Here is a 20,559-nt window from a genome sequence, read left to right on the forward strand (position 1 = left end):
CATTGGTGGCGTCACTCCAGACGAAGTTATCTGTTTTCTTCAGCATCTGATATAAAGGGATGGCCTTCTCCCCAAGGCGACTGATAAACCGACTCAATGCGGCAATCCGGCCTGCCAGGCGTTGAACATCATTAATACACTTCGGTTTAGCCAAAGAAGTTATAGCCTTGATTTTCTCCAGATTAGCTTCGATGCCTCTGTTAGATACCAGAAAACCCAAGAGCTTGCCTGCCGGTACACCAAAAACACACTTGGCTGGATTAAGCATCATTTTATAATCCCGCGGGTTATCAAAGGTCTGCTTCAAGTCATCTATCAACGTCTCTTTCTGTCTAGATTTTACCATAATATCATCCACATAAGCATGAACATTGCGGCCGATCTGATCATGAAGACAATTCTGCACACAGCGCTGATAAGTCGCCTGGGCACTCTTGAGCCCAAAGGGCATAGACACATAGCAGAAGGCTCCAAAGGGAGTTATGAAGGCTGTCTTCTCCTGGTCCTTAACTGCCATTTTGATCTGATGATAACCAGAATATGCATCCAGAAGCTCAAACGCTCGCAACCCGCCGTAGCATCAATGATTTGATCAATACGCGGGAGGGCAAAAGGATCTGCTGGGCAAGCCTTGTTGAGATCTGTATAGTCCACACACATACGCCAAGTGCCATTCTTCTTAAGTACTAGCACCGGATTAGCCAACCACTCAGGATGAAACACTTCGATGATAAACCCAGCCGCCAAGAGCCTGGCTACCTCCTCACCAATAGCTTTGCGTCTTTCTTCATTGAACCGGCGAAGAAATTGCTTGACCGGTTTAAACGTGGGATCAAAATTAAGTGTGTGCTCAGCGAGTTCCCCCGGTACACCTGGCATGTCAGAAGGCTTCCACGCAAAGATGTCCCGGTTCTCACGGATGAACTCGATGAGCGCGCTTTCCTATTTCGGATCCAAGTTAGCGCTGATGCTAACCTGGATGAATCGCCAGGAACGAAATCAACAAGCTTAGTCTCATCAGCCGATTTAAACTTCAAGGCCGGTTCATGCTCTGTAGTTGGCTTTTTCAAAGAAGTCATATCCGCCGGATCAACATTGTCCTTGTAGAACTTCAACTCTGCTGTTGCACAAACTGACTCAGCATATGCCGCATCACCTTCTTCACATTCCAAAGCGATCTTGCGGCTCCCGTGCACTATGATAGTCCCCTTATGACCCGGCATCTTAAGCTGCAGATAGACATAACAGGGCCTTGCCATAAACTTAGCATAAGCCGGCCATCCAAACAGGGCATGATATGGGCTCTGGATTTTGACCACCTCGAAGGTCAACGTCTCTGATCTTGAATCATGTTCATCACCAAAAGCAACCTCCAGAGCTATCTTACCAACTGGATATGCCGATTTACCAGGCACCACTCCATGGAAGACTGTGTTGGACGGTTTAAGATTTTTATTTGTTAACCCCATGTAATGGAAAGTTTCATAGTAGAGGATGTTGATTCTACTCCCCCCATCCATGAGTACTTTGGTGATATAACCTCCCACCTGAGGTGCCACCACCAACGCCAGATGACCCGGATTATCAACCCGGGGTGGATGATCCTCTCGACTCCACACAATAGGCTGTTCAGACCAGCGTAGATAACGGGGCACCGCCGGTTCAACGAAATTCACTGCCCTTTTATGAAGCTTCTGATCGCGCTTGTCCAGGCTAGTGGTGAAGACATGATACTGCCCACTATTCAACTGCTTCGGGTTGCTCTGGTAACCCGACTGCTGCTGCTGCTGCTGATTTCCCTGATGATTATAACCACCTTGGTTGCCCTGATTGCCTTGATTGCCATGCCCACTCTGATTACCGTGAAAACCTGAACCGGAACTGCCTCCACCGTAACCTGAGCCATGAGATCCGGGGCCTGAACCGCCACCCGGTCCATGATCATACCGAAAAAATCGGAATTTTTGAACTCCTGCATGATATAACAATCCTTCCAGAGGTGCGTGGCTGGTTTCTCCTGCGACCCGTGCTTTGGGAAAGGCTGGTTTAACAGATAAGACAGGCACTCCGGATTAGGGCTTGGTCCTCCGCTACGCCGGGGCGGTTTACCTTTACGCCGCTGGCCCTTGTCCTGCGCGTTTGTATTAGCCACAAAGTCTAAACTGTTATCTGCTTTACGCTTACCGTTGTTTCCATGACCCGCCGGGTTATGCCGCTGCTCCTTGGTGTTGCTGCTCTTCTTTCCCTTCCCTGTCTTATCATTGTCAGACTCGGGATCCTTGGTACTATGAGAGTCGGCATACTTCACCAGAGCGGCCATGAGAGTCCCCATGTCATTGCAGTGACGTTTGAGCCGTCCCAACTTTAACTTCAGAGGTGCAAACCGGCAATTGCTTTCCAATGTCAAAACTGCTGTATCAGCGTTGATGCGGTCTGATGAATGCAAAATCTCCGAAACCCGGCGCACCCAATGGGTTGTCGATTATCCTTCCTCCTGGACACAGGCAGCTAAGTCCACAATTGACATGGGCTGTTTGCATGTATCCTTGAAATTCTGGATGAACCGGGCCCTCAGCTCGGCCCATGACCCAATGGAGTTAGCTGGCAAGTTTTTCAACCAAGTGCGAGCCGTTCCTTCCAACATCATGGTAAAGTATTTAGCGCACGCCGCATCGTCCACAGCCAGCATCTCCATTGCCATCTCATAGCTTTCAACCCATGATTCGGGGGATAAATCGGCGGTGTAATTCGGCACTTTACATGGGCCTTTGAAATCCTTGGGCAGGCGCACGTTGCGCAGCGCTGGGACGAGACACGACACTCCCAAAGAGCTGGAAGTAACCCCTGGTTCCACTGACGTGGTTGGACTAACCGGAGGAAGTTGGCGGGCCTCATGATGTGCTGCTAACTCGGCCTCTCGACGAGCTCTAGCGTGATCCACCACATCCTGAGCATCACCGCCACCACCCGCCGGGTTATGGCCATGGGGTGGATCACGGTTTCGCGCACTGCTTGACACGGCCGGTTCATCAATATGCCTGTTGTAGCTCCGGCTTGGGCGGGGAGTAGAATGGATCCTTTCGCGACTATATGAATAAGCCTGCTGCTGAGTTAAAGCTGTCTGAAGGAGCTCCCTAGCCCGTCGCGTCTCGACCGCTACTGGGGACTCGCCTTCGATCGGGAGGGCCGCCAGTCGTGAAGCGGCAACGACAATGTTATCCATCGGGTTAGTATAGTACCCGGCGGTGTTGGGACATGCTGCGATAGAACGTTGTTCTGACGGGGCGGATCACGGTTATCTGTTGGTGGAGGCTGAACCGGCGCTCCCGTTTCAGGTGCCTCTGCCCGGTTTACCGCCGGCGGATTACTGGTCCCTGCTCCTGGGGTATTAAAGAGGTTCCTTGCCTCATAAACCGGCGGTAGGTGAGATCGGTACCTTCTTCTCATAACGTCGTTTGACGCACTCTGATCCAACATAAGCCGATAGGCCTGTGCATCTAATGCGGCCCGTTCTGCAGTCATTCTGGCATCCTCCGCTGCCAAATCGGCCTTGGCCTGCGTTATCTAATCCTTCACTTTTGCAATCTCCGTAGTATGCTCATCCGGATTTGCCGGATTAACCTACGTCATCAGTGTTGCCAAAGCGTCGAACAAACCAGATAAAACCTGACCCGGCGGTCGCAGAGGGCCTCCTGCCCCGGCCACTGTCGCTGCTGCTGATCCAGAAATCACCACCGCTGCGGTCGAAGAGTGGAGCGCTGGCTGTGTACCGGCCATGAAAATCCCAACCCGATTCGGCAGATCAAAGGGGTCCGGAATACTTTCGCCATCGGAACAGCCCCCAATCCGGCCATCTTGCAACTGGTACAATGACTCGGTCTCCTCGGTCGATGACTCGTCACCGGAATAAACGACGGTTTCACCACCAGATTCCGATCTATCCTCAGATTCCACTCCGTGGATGACTCCCACGAAGGCACGCTTCATGACAGGCTTAACCCGGGCAGATCTCGCACGCTGAGCCGTTTCGACGAGGTCGGTGCAGATGTCCGGCTCAGGGCCCGGTTCGCCTATCTTGCCAATGAAAACATGTATGCCGCCGAAGGGGACCCGGTACCCGTACTCGATTGAGCCGGCCTCGGGGCCCCAGCCTGCATCGTCGATGTAGAGCTTGCCATGACGACTCTTGGTCATCCGGCCCGCAGCGTAGCCCTTGAGTCCTTCGAAGCTGCCCTCTAAGAACTCAAAACCATCGTGCGATAGCCCCACGGTGGGCGCCAACTGTCGTGGTTTTGTCACGGCAGATGTCCTAGGAAAAGGACTTAGTCATGGAGCCGTCGCTACGGGTTAGCTTAAAGGGGTTAAAGTGAACAAGGGACACAGAGAGTTTATACTGGTTCGGCCCCTTGCGGTGAAGGTAAAGGCCTAATCCAGTTGTTGTGCAATTGCTAGGGTTTCGATGACCAGGGAGCGAATACGCTTTGCCTGAGTCTCGAGTTGTTGTCTGTCGTCCTAAACCGCCGCCGGGTCGTCCCCTTATATACATGGGTTGACGCCCGTCAGTTTACAGAATCCCGAGGCCGGTTCATAAACGTGTCCGGCTCGGTCTCTGCTCTTTCTATCTTACAACACAAGTTTACATATCAATGCCGGTTTATGTCTACAGGCCTTAAACCGGCTTTGGGCCCTGGGCCTTCATAAAGTGTCACCGTCTTTGTCTTCATGGGCTTCAGATACAGTGAACCATTATGGGGTTAACCCGGCCTCTCCTGGCCGGTTTACACCCAGTAGTAATATCCCCAACAGTTATAGAATTAAATAACAAAAACTATATAAAGCAAATAGTGGATTAAGGCAGATTGCACTATTTGCTATTTTGAGTCATGTTAATGATTTTCTTTTCGGTCCAGAATATAGGATAAAAAACAAAACAAAAAATATGTAGCTGTCAAATATATACAGGATTGTTAAACATGAAGATATAATAGTAAGCATATGCATTGTACCACTTTATGAATTTTATTCCATTGCATAATATTGCCCATCCCAAATTACTTGTCTTTGATTTATCTAGATACGGATGTATCCAACACTTTTTAGTAAGCAGGACGGAGGGAGTAGGAAATAGTAAGCAACCAAATTACTAATTAAAACTCAAATTACTACCAGCAATCTTGGCGATACAATAGTTTTAATATATAATATAGCTAATTGGAATTCAGACTAGTTAGTACTTGTTCACTGTACATTTTCTTTTCAGATTATAACATAGTTTAATTCTTGATGATGTAAACATAAATAAGCTAACTAAAAGTTTCTCATATATTCTTGTACTATAACTTGTGGATGCAGCATGAGAGCAGATACTTCTATATCTTGATTAGAGAGGAAAATTGGGAGGGTCCTGATGAAAGGGTCTTCCACCATCGATGGCAAAGAAGGATGAGGTTGTGTCTCGGCTGATGAAAATATGCCCTAGAGGCAATAATAAAATGGTTATTATTATATTTTATTAATCATGATAAAGGTTTATTATTCATGCTATAATTGTATTGACTGGAAACTTAAATACATGTGTGGATACATAAACAAATACCGTGTCCCTAGTGAGCCTCTACTAGACTAGCTCGTTGATCACAAGATGATTAAGGTTTCCTAACCATAGACAAGAGTTGTCATTTGATAACGAGATCACATCATTAGGAGAATGATGTGATGGACAAGACCCATCCGTTAGCTTAGCATATGGTCGTTCAGTTTATTCCTACTGCTTTCTTAATGTCAAATACATGTTCCTTCGACCATGAGATTATGCAAATCCCGAATACCGGAGGAATACCTTGTGTGCTATCAAACGTCACAACGTAACTGGGTGATCATAAAGATGCTCTACAGGTATCTCCGAAGGTGTCTGTTGAGTTGGTGTGAATCGCGATTGGGATTTGTCACTCCGTGTATCGGATAGGTATCTCTGGGCCCTCTCGGTAATACACATCGCAAGAAGGTTGCAAGCAAAGTGACTAAGGAGTTAGTTGCAAGATGATGTATTATGGAACGAGTAAAGAGACTTGCCGGTAACAAGATTGAACTAGGTATAGAGATACCTACGATCGAATCTCTGGAAAGTAACATACCGACAGACAAAGGGAATTACGTATGTTGTCATAAAGGTTCAACAGATAAAATATCTTATGAAATATGTAGGAATCAATATGGGCATCTAGGTCCCACTATTGGAGAGGTGTCTCGGTCATGACTACATAATTCTCGAACCCGTAGGGTCGCATGCTTAACGTTCGTTGACGCTAGAGTAGTATTGGGATATTTGATGAGTCGTAACCAAATGTTGTTCGGAGTCCCGGATGAGATCCCAGACATCACGAGGAGTCTCGGAATGGTCGAGAGGTAAAGATTTATATATCGGAAGTCATATTTTGGGTTCCGGAAAAAGGTGCAGCTTTTTCGGTATTGTACCGGGAAGCTTCCAGAAGGTTCCGGAGGATTCCGGAGGGGTCCGGAAGTCCACAAGTGGGTTCACCACGACCCAAGGGCTAGCATGGGCTGCGGGGAGGCACCCTGGCCTTATTGGGCTAGGCGCACCAAGTCCTCAAAAGCCCATGTGGCTAGGGAAGGCAAAAAAGAAAGGAGTCCTAGTACGAATAGGATTGGACTTGGAGTCCAAGTCCTCTCCCCCTTAGCTGCGCCCTAGGGCTTGGAGGGGCTGTTTCCCATGCCCCTCCACCTATATATATAGAGGGGAGGGGGGCCCCCAAGATGATACACCAAGCCCTTGGCGCCCCTCTCTCTCTCTCCCCCGTTACTCCGTAGTTCCACCGCCTCGTCTCGGCGACGCTTAGCAAAGCGTTGTTGGTGCTCCACCGCCACCATGACCACCACGCCGTCGTGTTGGTTGTGATCCCATCTACTTCTCCTCTCCCTCTTGCTGGATCAAGAACGAGGAGACGTCATCGAGCCACACGTGTGCTAAACTCGGAGGTGTCGTCCGTTTGCCACTAGATCGGTTGGATCGTGATCGGACCGCGAAGAGTACGATTACATCAACCGCATGATAAATGCTTCCGTTTAGCGATCTACAAGGGTATGTAGATGCTCTGCCCCTCTCGTAGCTATGCATATGCATGGATAGATCTTGTGTGTGCATAGAATTTTTTTGTTTTCCATGCAACATTCCCCAACATCGGCGGCTCGGGGGGAGGGAGATGGGGCTGGGAGGCAGTGCATTTTCTGTCATGGCCGGCGGTCTTTAAATAGTAGCGGGAGCCTGGGCAGATGGAGTGATGGCTTGAATGCATTCCGCCGGAGTTGGCTTCTCATTCGCCGCGCCGACATGAACGTCGGGCAGGCAGAAAGAAGTTTAGCCCACTTGAAAGCAGTAGGAAGCCATCCCTGTCGGTACTAAAACCGGCTGATCTCGAGTAGGGGGTCCGAGCTATGGATCTAGGATCAATGGATAACAGGAGACGGGGGACGCGATATTTACCCAGGTTCGGGCCCTCTCGAAGAGGTAAAACCCTACGTCATGTTTTGAATATATTGATGTGATGGAGTATCGAGTACAAGATGATCTACCTCGAGATCGTATGTTGTGTTCTAAACGCAAGGCTTGTAATTGTTCCTCTACAGACTAAACCCCCCCCCCCCCCCCCCCGACTTATATAGATGCCAGGGGTACCTAGGTTTACACATATGGTCGGTTGCCAACTAGGGATAAACATGCCAGATACAAAAATTGTCCTTGAAGCAGCTTTGGCCATCCTCCAGGCGGTGGCCAGTGGGCCTCGGTTCAGCCCATAGGTGGTAGACCGCATGGGCTAGTACCCCCTAGTCCGGACACCCTCAGTCCCGTCGTCCTGCCCAATCACACTATGAACCGACATTAACGCACCCCAGGGAGTGAGCGCACGCGGCGCGAGCGGTGGGCCGAATCAGCTTTCTCAACCACTGCACCGGTGTGACTGCCACGCCATTTGGGTGGCATGTCGCAGTGACCGGCCACGTCCACTCTGGACCGGCATGGATGCTGCGCAGAGAGCGAAGTGTCGGTTGAAGAGGAACGAGTGTGAGCGTTTTGTCTGGGCCCTAGGTGTCGGAGGCAGTGGATGTCCGGACGCCTACAAACCTCTCCCAGCTTTGCTTTTCAATTTGTGGGATTTCGAACATGCGGCCATGCGGTGGACGTTTGCTACACGACGTTAGATGACCTAAAGTGTCGGACAACACGATTCAGACATTAGCAGGCAATTTTTTTAGGATACATTAGAGCATCTGCAACGGGGCACCCTATATCCATCTCATAAACCCGGGCAGGCCGTCCGGTCACTGACCGGTCACAAAATACCGACCCAAACGGAGCTCTCAAACGGGCCTCAAACGCCCGGGCTGACCGGCACCCCTCATATCTGTCCCAAATGTAAGGCGGATATGAGGCGGTCCGAGCACGCCCGCCACATCAGCCCGGCCCACCGTTGGCCCACCCCTACCCCACAGAAACCCCCGTCCGGCAGAAACCCTAGCTCACTCTGCTCCGCTCCACTCCCATCCCCACCCCTTTCCGACGGTCCCATTTCCCCAATCTGCCAAATAAATAGCTCCGACGACCATGTCTAGCACTGGCAACCACTCCGACGGCAGCTTCGAAGAAGAGGAGGAGCTGGCGCTCGCGGGTCGATACGGGCGGCAGCTCTGGCTCCGGTGCGACGCCCCCTGTTGCCCGTCGCGCCAACGCCGGCCCTTCCAGCCCCGCGCGCGGATCAGCGAGGCCTGCCAGATCTTCTCCTCCCGCCCGATGGCCTCCTCCACCTCCGGCCGCTGCTCTGCGCGGGCATCGCTGGGTTCTAGTGCCCGCTCAGCCGATACCGCAGATGAGGACTCCAGAGTCGAAGGCACGAGCTGCCCGCCGCGAGAGGCAGAGAGCTAGGGAGATAGCGGGCGGGTCTGACGGGTCTGCGCAGTCCGCCCGCCGCCGCCGGGTGCCCGACGAGGAGGACCGTCTCTTCGAGTGGGCGTGCCGCCGGTCACTGACTCGAAGAGACGGTCCTCCTCGACACCCTCAGTCAGTGACCGTCGAAGAGACGGTCCTCCTCGACACCCTCAGTCAGTGACCGACGAGGAGGACCGTCTCTTCGAGTGGGCTTGCCTCCATCGTCTCCGAGATATCCTTTGCTCATACTGCAACGCGCTTCTGCTGCGTACTGATCGATAATGTAGCCGTGACCACCACCACCAGCAACGTACGGCATGAGTATGCATGGATTGGCTGGACCAGTTCGTGTGCTCTTGTCTCACTCACGTCGATCATGAATGTGTTTCGTCGCCTACAAACTAAAGATCGGCGGAAAACTGGTTGCGAGTGTGAAACACGGACAGAGATCAGGTGACATGCACCGTGTGCCTTGCGGCCGTGAAACACCCTCTACGTAGCCGATGCAGAGGTTGACCTCTACGTAGTCTGTGCATGGGCATGGCTCTGTGATTGTCAGCGCAGCATGAGCTTGGCTTGGTTGTACAGATCAAACAGTTGAGGCCGTAGAGATCAAACAGTCGTGGCCGTAGTCCGTAGAGATGGAGTGCAGCAGAGCAGAGCCGAGCATGCACTTCGTGCATGTGAGACAGTAACATTATTCAGGGGTGATATACTCTATCCACTCACTGAAATAATTTGGATGTTCCCTGCAGCAAGATGGAGTGTGAACCTATGACTGCGTTGTGCTAAACCAGAAAAGGAGGCAGAATATGCCGTAATAATAATACAAGTAATAATAAGGCGAGCAAGTCAAAAGGGTCCCAGGTATGGAATGATTATTTGTGAATAAACACCATCCATGCACCACCAACTGCTACAGTGATCAGCCTGGCTGAAAGGGTCCGATCTCCAATGTTTATACTGTGTGGCACTGGTGCAAACGGCATCTCCACAGATTGAATTGCCCTTTGCAACAGGGGTCATCTCATGCCTTGACTTTGCACACCAAAACTCAGCATGCCAGGTACTACTACACATGTCCTTTTAGTTCTGTTCCGCTGACCAATCGCTTCATCCACCAATAAGTACTTTTCATACTCTCTTACTGTAAATGGTGCGAGAGAAGACAGGTTCTGAGCACCTGAATGCATGCCACAGTAGATAACATGAACAGCTTACCAAAGAAATTCAGTAAGTGGCATACGGACACTTTAGAATCCTTGCAATTTTCTCGCAGAAAAAGCATGGGCGATAGATAACCCGGTCCATGATCCCCAAGATTGAGTCCAAGATAACACCAAATGCAATCCCAATCCACACAGAACGATAATTCCTCTGACCAGAAAGGGGATCCTTGGACCCTGTCTGCATGCATGGCCATCAGCTCCAGCTCTCGCAGCTCAATCGCTTTCAGCATCTATCGACGGGACGTGAGCTTTCATACTACAAAAGTGCAGAAAGAGATTACATAAGGCCACCTTTCTGCATCATGTCTCTCAGTGGGGGTAATATGAGAAGATTTTGGAATATGGGAATAGATCTTCCCACCCATTATGTAGCCACCAGCACCTGAAAGCTGCGGCCTATTTCTTAAGCTTTCTTAATTCTTATATATGCGGCTTTCAGGCTTTGCGACCCGGTCATGATGTGGCTTGGCCCGGTAAACCAGCGACAGTTGAAAACTTTGGCGTTCTAGCTCACCTTTTGACAGTGATCAGTGATCAGAACGTGCCTGATTTGGACATGTTGTTACAGTGGAATGTATACGGCTCTTGTACTGCACTTCAGCCAGCTGATGCTTTTCTAGTAAGACTGTGGGAGCCTCCGTTTGAACATGGAAAGATTCCAGCTTTTTCCGCAACTCCCTTTGTGTACCTGGTGCTAATTTGACAGGGCAAGGCAGCAAACGCGATGTTGTTTTCATCATATATATATGAGCTTTTCAGAGATTCTTGATTCAGACAAAGGGATAGTTTGGAAAATCTGTCTTGTGAGCAATTCAGGGTATTATTCTTCTGAATGGACCATTTTCTCGATAAAAGGATGCCTTTATTGAATTCTGAATGAGCCATGCATGTGTTAGAACTAGAAGGTGAATTCAAAGATGCATGCCTGAGATTTTACTGACTGTTGTACTATGGAAATTCTATCCTTTTCTTGGACTGATAAACTAATCAGTGGCTCACCATTTGAAGGCAGAGACAAGATGGTCACTGGTCCAAGTTGAACCATGCCGGAGCGCAGTCCAAGGGCTGAACCTTGACTTGGGGTGAGGTTAATTAACTAGTCCAACTATTTAACTGGATTTAGTCAAGCTACCTACTAGCCTCCTTGAGTCATGATTGCATCATGCCTTGCAAGCATCAACCATCTACTAGTTTTGAAATCATTTCTCCTGCCCCAGTCTCAATAGGTCTCTTACGCCATAGGCAAACTCTCAAACATACGGAATCTTTATTTGTTTTAAACTGTTGACCAGTTGACACGGTACACTCCTATGCTTGGATTAAGAATCTTTGATCTTGTACTTGCGTTGGAATCTTGCAGAAGTTACATATTTACAATCATTATTTCTAGACAGATATGATGTCGCTAGCTTAAATTAGCTAAGTAGAGCTGTAGAAATATTTTGTGTAGCGTGCACTCTTTGATCCATGTATCTTTCTGCATGTGGAAAAACAACTAGCAGAAAGGGTCGTGATTTTCCAGGAAAGCGTGTAGTACTATCAGCAGGCTATTCATTCCGATGAAGCCTAACCCACATAGCTCATCGGGAATCAGTTCATTTTCTCTTTGTTCTCCTCTGCCCCATCAAGGCGATAAAGTGGAGCCTCCATTCCTCAACATACACCGTCGGCGTCGAGCTTTTGTGCCCCCTCCCCCTTCGACTACCTCTCTGGTGGCGAGAGGTGTGGGGAACACGGTGCCTCAATGTCGGCTTGTAGATAGGCAAGTGTTTCATGGCGGGTCATTCGTGGTGGGGGCAGCGCGGTCTAATGGATGTGGTCCCCTCAAGCCTTCCCATATCAACGGTGTCATCTGCGAAGGCATTGATGGCTGTTGATTTTGATCTGACGGCTTAACAGGCCGGTTAGATCTATTAGTCTAACAGAAAAAAGGGGAAAGATAACGATAATGAAAAGGCCCGACGCAGCAACGTGCGTGAACTTTTTATCCCAACTACGGCGCCCTGATCGGGGGCACCCAAACCAACTGATGGTTTAGGTCCCCTGTCGCCAGCGCTAGATAAAAGGGGGTACGGGAGAGGGTTGGCAGCCTGCGCGATCACAATTCTCGTACGGTTTCACTCCCCTCCCGATATTCTCTCACCCCATCCGATCAGGGGGAGCGCTGCAGCAACGGGAAGACCTACTCCAGCCGCCGCTGCCGTCCCCGACCAGTCCCAGTGGCGTCCTAAAGGAATTAGGACGTCGAGGAGAACCGCTGCTTCGACTACATCACCCCTGCATCACGCCTGCACCGAGCAGGCGATCATGTCCACTCCCGTGACATGTAAAGGATCTCTAAACCCCTCTCTGTTCATGTTTATTGGGTGATCTAGATGCAATTTGATTCTGCTAATGGCATCCCATAGATGCATAATTACTCCAACAATGGCTTGGTGGGGTAGATTCCTGCCGGCCATTCTGATCTGTTGGTTAGGGTTAAGGTTTGTCAGCGGTTGGTTCCCTTTGTAGTCGTCTTTGTCATGTTGTTGCGGCCTTCGATGCGGCGTGAAGCTTGTGAGAAATAATGAAGGTTTCGAACTACGGCTCTTTCGGAGGTCACATCGGGGCGGTTGATTCAGCAGGACCGCGGTCTTAGTGACTTCACGATATGCGATCAATGGCGACAAGCTAACTACAGCGATGGGGAGTTTGCGGCGACGCGGCATCGGCCCTTTCAGGGAAAAAGATGGGCGGCCATAGGGACTTCAACGTAATTTATTTATTTTTCAGTAGTGTTTCTAGTGCTCGTTTAGTAAATATCTCTGAGTGTTTAAACAAATAGTTTACAAAATCAACATATGACTATAAGAAACCGGATTACACCACTTTCAAGTAAAATCCCTATTAAGTTTATATATAAAATAACAACATCTTGTTTTTTGTGTGTGGAGAAAATAATATCTTTTTATTTTTTATGGCGGTAATTGTTCGATGGTATCACAATCTCGATGTTGTTTGAGATGACCCTTCTGGGAAAAAAGAACAGCTTGTTGTCGCAGACCGGATTCTAGGGCGGTCGGCCGGCGGCCGGAGAGAGAGACGCGTGCGCAGCACCGGATTCCAGATGCTATTGCTAGCCCCGTTCAACGGCGAGAAGAGTCGTCTTGTCCAGGTTTCCCCGGCCGTGACCAAGCGTACGTAATTCGTAAACTCCTTTGGTCAGCATTCTCAGGCGTGATCGGTCTCACCCCGTGCTCGCTCCTCCATCTAAAACCACCCCACGAAGCTACCTTTTTCCAAAAATAACTTCACTAGCCGCCGGTTGCCACCACGAGAAGGAATCCTGCGACAAATCATCGAAAAACCTACTGGTCTGAACCCATGAGTGCACTGTTGATCTGAATCCAAATAAAAACTCCGAGTTTTCTGACGTGTCGCCGAAGCAGAGACGCATGGGGTTCCACGTCGACGGGACCTAAACTACTATCATATACAAGATGCCACCACAAACTGAATGAAAGCATATACAAAAATAATCATCATATACTATCTTGGAGGAGGAGAACGACCATGATGCCTGTTGTCGTAGCGATCGATGCGGATTAGGTGAGCATGGGATGGGCCCAACTATTTTACTACCCCAAACTTTTGTACAATGTCAACCCAAACGCACATGAGCCCTCACTACAAAGGTTGCCAATGAGGATAAATTAATTAGGGTGTTTGGACTCTGGCTAACATGCTAAATTGTGCACTAAAATAAGGGTGCATATGGGTTTGTAGCTTGGCAGTTTGCTCTGCCATTTGACTCGCATGCTGTTGTGTTCATGTGCGTAAACATATTATCAACCGAGCTAGCTACCAGGTCGCATCGATCATGTCACTAAATAAAGTAGCATCCTTTCTTTTTTCTAGAAGAAGTTGCTGTGTCACTATTAGTTTGTGGACACCAGTGACCCTGCTGCGTCTGATGCAGATCTGCGTTTGACTCTGGTTTGGCCGGTTGCAACTGCAAGTTGCAGCTGTTTATGTGTTTTGTCTGACAACGGCAATGCCGAAGACTCTTGACAAACCGCCGAATTACTAAACAGTGCCAAAGATTCCTACTCCATCGTAGTGCTCCTATACTATAATTCGTGATCTTCAGCCATGTCCGCGTCTCAACTACTCTGAATCTCTTTGCGGGTTAGTATAGTGCCTTGACTGATGAAGCACTTGCATTCAGACCAGGCGTTGATGGGCTTCAACGCTTGACTATATGTGGTGCAGATGTCTGTGGATTACCAACTATAAATTCAAGTTATATATTTGCATGTCAATTTTGTTGCAATCTTGAAATCTCATTATTGACATGGTTGTTGAATGTTTAGTAAGCATGATCAGCTTAAAATAACTTTAATGACTCTAGAAATGTGGTCGTGTTGTGTCGAGACCAAGTCATATGTGTCGAATCGATGAATGTGTCATTCATTTCGTCTGATGTCCTAATTCAAATAGTCAACTTAATAACCCTGAGATTCTGTTAGATGTGAGAATCTTTCTATCATATATGCGTCGATATGTCTAATTAACTATATATACTGGCATTGCCTGGGGTTCTCCAAAATGTCAAATTTGCAAACATCATTACACGAGTAAACAATTTTTCACCATCATTTTACTCGTGCAGTGTGCCATATAGTCTATGTAACACCTAAGTGTTACTAATATGGTCGGTTGTAGGATATGCTGACTTGACTATAAGCTAAGGGCTCTCAGCTTGGCTGCAGCTCGCTGGTCTTTGTTGGTCACCACCATTTTTTTGATAAAGAATGAATTTATTGACTTAAAATGAAACATGAAGAGGATATAAACATAAAGAGCACACGCCCCGCCTTCTATGCACACGATCAACATTAACACATGCACACACACAAAACACGCCAACAAAAAGTCATATAAAACCATAGTTATGGGTAAGCGAGGGAAAAAAACAAAGCGATCAGATCATTGATTGGCAAACTACTGCAATGACCATATATGTACCAACCATCTCATGACACCGCACGACGACAGGATTCTTGTGTCCAACTTAGATGATGTTCCTTGATGTTGTGTGCATGTGGTCGGCGACAGTGGCCATTGTTTGGCACAAATGGGAGCAAGAGGATCATGGGAGGAGCTTATTGAAGAATCTCTTGAATGTTTTCAGTTTGAATGTCTATAGGTGCTAAATCAATGCTGGCCAAGCTAGCAAACAATACAGTGTTCAGCGACCACAAAGAGATATTAAACATGCGACTCCGGCTAGCCGGAGCTAGAGGCACAATCGGTGTACCTCGGTGGCGCGCATATTGTCCTCGTGAGACCTGGTTTAGCCGTCTGAGAAGACGACCTTGAAGCAGTCCTTCTCCTTGGGCACTCCACTCTCGTAGCCTGCCGCCTGCTCTTGCAGTAAACGCGGTCACTTGGTGGGGGGGGGGGGGGGGGGGGGGGCGTCGGTTCACGGGTGACCTACAGATGTTTGATTTAGCGCAACTCATCTCCCATCGGACAGCATGACCCACATCCAGCCTGCCAAGTGCCAACAGAAAATGCAATTGTTGCCCTTAAGTATATTTGATGTTGATGACAATATAAATATAGAGGACTAATCACGTTTGCTTTGTGTATCAAAGATTTTAGTCCCCATGAAATTATTGTGTGTGGATCATGGACCCATTTTAATGATTATGGCTCAAGGACAGAGAAACGAAGATGCATTTATATAGGTATAGCCTTTGTCGTTTGTTCTCTAGTATAGGGATCCTGCAATATTAAGAGGGGACCGATGGTGTCTTGCAAAAAGATAAGCTCATGATCACGGTTTCGAACATACTCCACTTCCAGTCATATGTCTTTCCCACTTCTATCCAATGCTCATATGACCCCCATGCACACGCTATTAGCCCTGATCATTTTCTTCACTAATGTCTCAAATAGGCCAATTGAACAATAACAAGTGTTCTCTATGCCACCGTATGTCTGGTATACATTGGATGTACGGTACATAGTCACTGCACCAGATGTCTGGTCTTACCTTCACCTAACTACAGCACCATATTTAGGGCCGGCATTCTAGTCCATACCGGATGTCCGGCAACTTATGCCACAGATGCCCGGTACTTACCAAAAATCCAGTAACCACCTATCTAGAGAGGATGCATTCCGGGCCAGACTTCTAGTCCCAACAGATGTCCGGCGACCACATATACCACTAGATGCCCCATATATACCGAATGCCCCTAGTCCCGTTTTTGCTGTGTTCTTCGTATAACCGTATGCACTTTATAGCCATCGGATGTCTGGTACTTACAGTCTATTTACACTACAACAACCTCATTTGGCTGGATTATATATACCCATGTCCCACTCTGGGAGAACGTTTACCACTCACTTTGAAAGAACCCTAGAACACCAAGGTCTCCCTCTCATTTCCTCCTACACCAAATCCAAGATCCCAAAGTGATTTGTTAGACTTCTTGAGAGATTTTCCACCAAGTGATAGATCCACTCCTTCCCCATCGCTTCACCAAAGGAATTCGTGATTTGAGCAACTCTTGAACTTTTCCCCATCGTTCCTGTTACTCTTGAAGGTTGGAGACTCCTAGGTGGTAGGAGTTCTTCGGAGAGGACTCAATTGTTGTGATTACCCCCCAAAAAATTTATGAAGGTTTGAAGACCACCGCAAGCTCACAACTAGTGGTTGATAATCACCTTTGTGATGATATCTGAAGGCGAGAATAGGGTGATCCTTCGTGGTAACACCCATCCCTCCAGCGTTGACTAGCTTCCCTCCAGGGAAGTGAAAACCGGGATACATCCTTGTCTCTGAAGTTTCGATTATCCCTAACCCTAACTCTCTACTTGTGGTTATTTGTCTCCTTGTCTTTGTTGGAAATATGCCCAAGAGGCAATAATATTATTATTTATTTCCACGTTTAAGTTATATTCTATGTTATAACTGCTATGATCCTGGAATATCCGATTCGGTGGAAAACTCATAAGCACGTGTGGAATGATAAACGGCAAAACATGATTCCTAGTCTTGCCTCTAGGGCGCTCAAGTGTTGTATGTGATCATGTTTTCCATATCTTACGTGTAACGATAGTCCCAAAACAACTTTGAGAATATTACGTTGGAAGAACGATCATACTAAATTGACCCAACTTGTTTGTTATACTTTGAGATACTATCATCACAAGTCAATCATTATAATACAGAGAGTTAATATATGCTTTAGTTCCTTAGAACATGAGTGTATCATAGTCACTTCTTACCGTACGATGGACTTTGGGGTTGCTCAAACGTCGTATGTAACACGATGATCATAACGACAACTTACAGGTACATCAGATAGTTTGACAAGGGGCTAGATAGCTCAAGAGTGGGATTTGCTCCTCCAATGATGGGAAGATATTCTTAGGGCCCTCTTAGTGTGACGGCATCCATCATCGTCAGACCAGACACATGTGACTAGGTCATAGGGATGCCGGGAACATGTCAACGAGAAAGAAGAACAAAACCGGTAACGAGGAGACCGCTATAGTGAGCATGAGAATGACTCGAGAGAATGCTGATGTATCTCACCTCGGGTTTTGTAAAGTATCGTGAAGCAAAGGGAATAGCACACGATAAATAAAGGTTCACTCGAATATCATTCATGTATTCATAGGGATCAATATGGATGTCCACGATTCCGATATCGATCATTGAACGAAAGCGAGTTTTGTTCATGTCTATGTTTTATCAAACCTATACGGTCACAAGCTTAACGGAATCACAATTTGTTGAGTGTTAGTTGAGTGAGAGTTATGAGAGAACATTCTCGGAATAGTTCCATGAACATAAGGAATAGTTTCGAGAGAGTTTCAGATGTTTCCAGAAATTTATTGGGAGGTCTCGGGAAGGCCCTAGGAACTTTTGGTGATGTCAAGAAGGTTACAGAACCTTCCGGATAAATCCAAAGGGCTCCTAGTGCAAGGAAACCTTGGTTGGGCCAAGGGGTAAAGCCCACGAGGCCTTAGGTCGGTGCAAAAGGAGGTTTTGCAGAGGACATGGGCTAGACGCCAGGGTCCCTGGTGTTTACCCATGGGCTAGACGCCGGTGCCCTTGGAGTTTACGGAAACACTAGGATCCATGGCGTTTTGTGTTGGAATCCGAGGAGGACTCTCCCTTCTGGTCCAAACCAACTTTGGAGAGGCCCCCTCCCCAAGTTGCGAACCCAGGGCCCGGCATATAATTAGAAGGGCAGGGGCAGCCCCTAGAACACAAGTTTTGGATCCTCTCTTGATCTAGTCACTAGTAGAAAAAGGGGCTTTCGTTCGGGCCTGGCCAGCCCATTAGTCCCGGTTCTGCCACGAACCGGGACCAATGGAGGCATTTGTCCCGGTTCGTGAGCCCAGGGGGCCGGCCGGGGCCTCGTGGGCATTGGTCCCGGTTCGTCAGGGCCCATTTGTCCCGGTTCTTGGCACGAACCGCGACCAATGGGCCTCGCTTCTGGCCCACAACCATTGGTCCCGATTCGTGGCAGGAACCGGGACAGAAGGAGGCCTTTAGTCCCGGTTCCAGCCACGAACCGGGACAATTGAGTTGCCTATATATACCCCATCGCCGGCGGGCAGAGCACTCCACAGTGCTATGTTTTTTGCTGGCCGGCGAGGAAGGGCATTTGGGTGCTCTAGCTCACCTCTTATGCATGTGAGGTGTTCGATGAAATGCCCGAGCCACACTAGTTAAGCTTTCTCCTCTCGAAGCTCGACCTCCGAGCTCCATTTTTTCTGAGATTTGTCTAGGTTTAGCGGTCCGTCACGCCCCGTCCTCGTCTTCACCGCCGTCGATCGCCCGCGCCGATCTCGTCGCGAGCACCACCGTGGTGAGCCTCTTGTTCTTATCTTCTTTCTGAAAGAAAAAAAATCTTACTTTAGATAGATATTTGTCTAATTTTCTTACTTTTGACACACATAATTATATATAATGCACGCAGATGTACCGGCAATGGATGTACGGTGACAGACACACCTCTGAGTACATTAAGGGCGTGCATAATTTTCTCAAAGTGGCTGAGGCAAACAAGCAGAATGGTTTTATGTGTTGTCCATGCCCTAATTGTGGGAATACGAGGTCTTACTCTGACAAGAAAATCCTTCACACCCACCTTCTTTATAAGGGTTTCATGCCACACTATAATGTTTGGACGAAGCACGGAGAAATAGGGGTTATGATGGAAGACAGCGAAGAAGAAGAGGACGATGACAACTATGTGCCCCCTGAATACGGTGATGCTGCAACGGGGGAAGCTGAAGATCAAGAGGAAGCTGAATATCCAGAGGAACCAGACGATGTGCCCGATGATGATCTCCGCCGGGTCATTGTTGATGCAAGGGAAAAGTGCGAAAGTAAAAAGGAGAAGCTGAAGTTCGATCGCATGTTAGAGGATCACAAAAAAAGGTTGTACCCCAATTGCGAAGATGGCAACACAAAGCTCGGTACCGTACTGGAATTGCTGCAGTGGAAGGCAGAGAATGCTGTGCCTGACAAAGGATTTGAGAAGCTACTGAAAATATTGAAGAAGAAGCTTCCAAAGGATAACGAATTGCCCGACAGTACGTACGCAGCAAAGAAGGTCGTATGCCCTCTAGGATTGGAGGTGGAGAAGATACATGCATGCCCTAATGACTGCATCCTCTACCGCGGTGCGTACAAGGATTTGAACGCATGCCCGGTATGCGGTGCATTGCGGTATAAGATCAGACGAGATGACCCTGATGATGTTGAGGGCGAGCCTCGCAGGAAGAGGGTTCCTGCGAAGGTCATGTGGTATGCTCCTATAATACCACGGTTGAAACGACTGTTCAGAAACAAAGAGCATGCCAAGTTGATGCAATGGCACAGTGAGGACCGTAAGAAAGACGGGAAGTTGAGAGCACCCGCTGACGGGTCGCAGTGGAGAAAAATCAAGAGAAAGTTCTGGGCTGAGTTTGCAAGTGACCCAAGGAACGTATGGTTTGCTTTAAGCGCGGATGGCATTAATCCTTTCGGGGAGCAAAGCAGCAATCACAGCACCTGGCCCGTGACTCTATGTATGTATAACCTTCCTCCTTGGATGTGCATGAAGCGGAAGTTCATTATGATGCCAATTCTCATCCAAGGCCCTAAGCAACCCGGCAATGACATTGATGTGTACCTAAGGCCATTAGTTGAAGAACTCTTACAGCTGTGGAATGGAACAGGTGCACGTGCGTGGGATGAGCACATGGGGGAAGAATTTGACCTAAAGGCGTTGCTGTTTGTGACCATCAATGATTGGCCCGCTCTCAGTAACCTTTCAGGACAGACAAATAAGGGATACCACGCATGCACACACTGTTTAGCTGACACCGAAAGTA

This window comes from Aegilops tauschii, chromosome 1, assembly GCF_002575655.3.
Source record: "Aegilops tauschii subsp. strangulata cultivar AL8/78 chromosome 1, Aet v6.0, whole genome shotgun sequence".
Lineage (NCBI taxonomy): Eukaryota > Viridiplantae > Streptophyta > Magnoliopsida > Poales > Poaceae > Aegilops > Aegilops tauschii.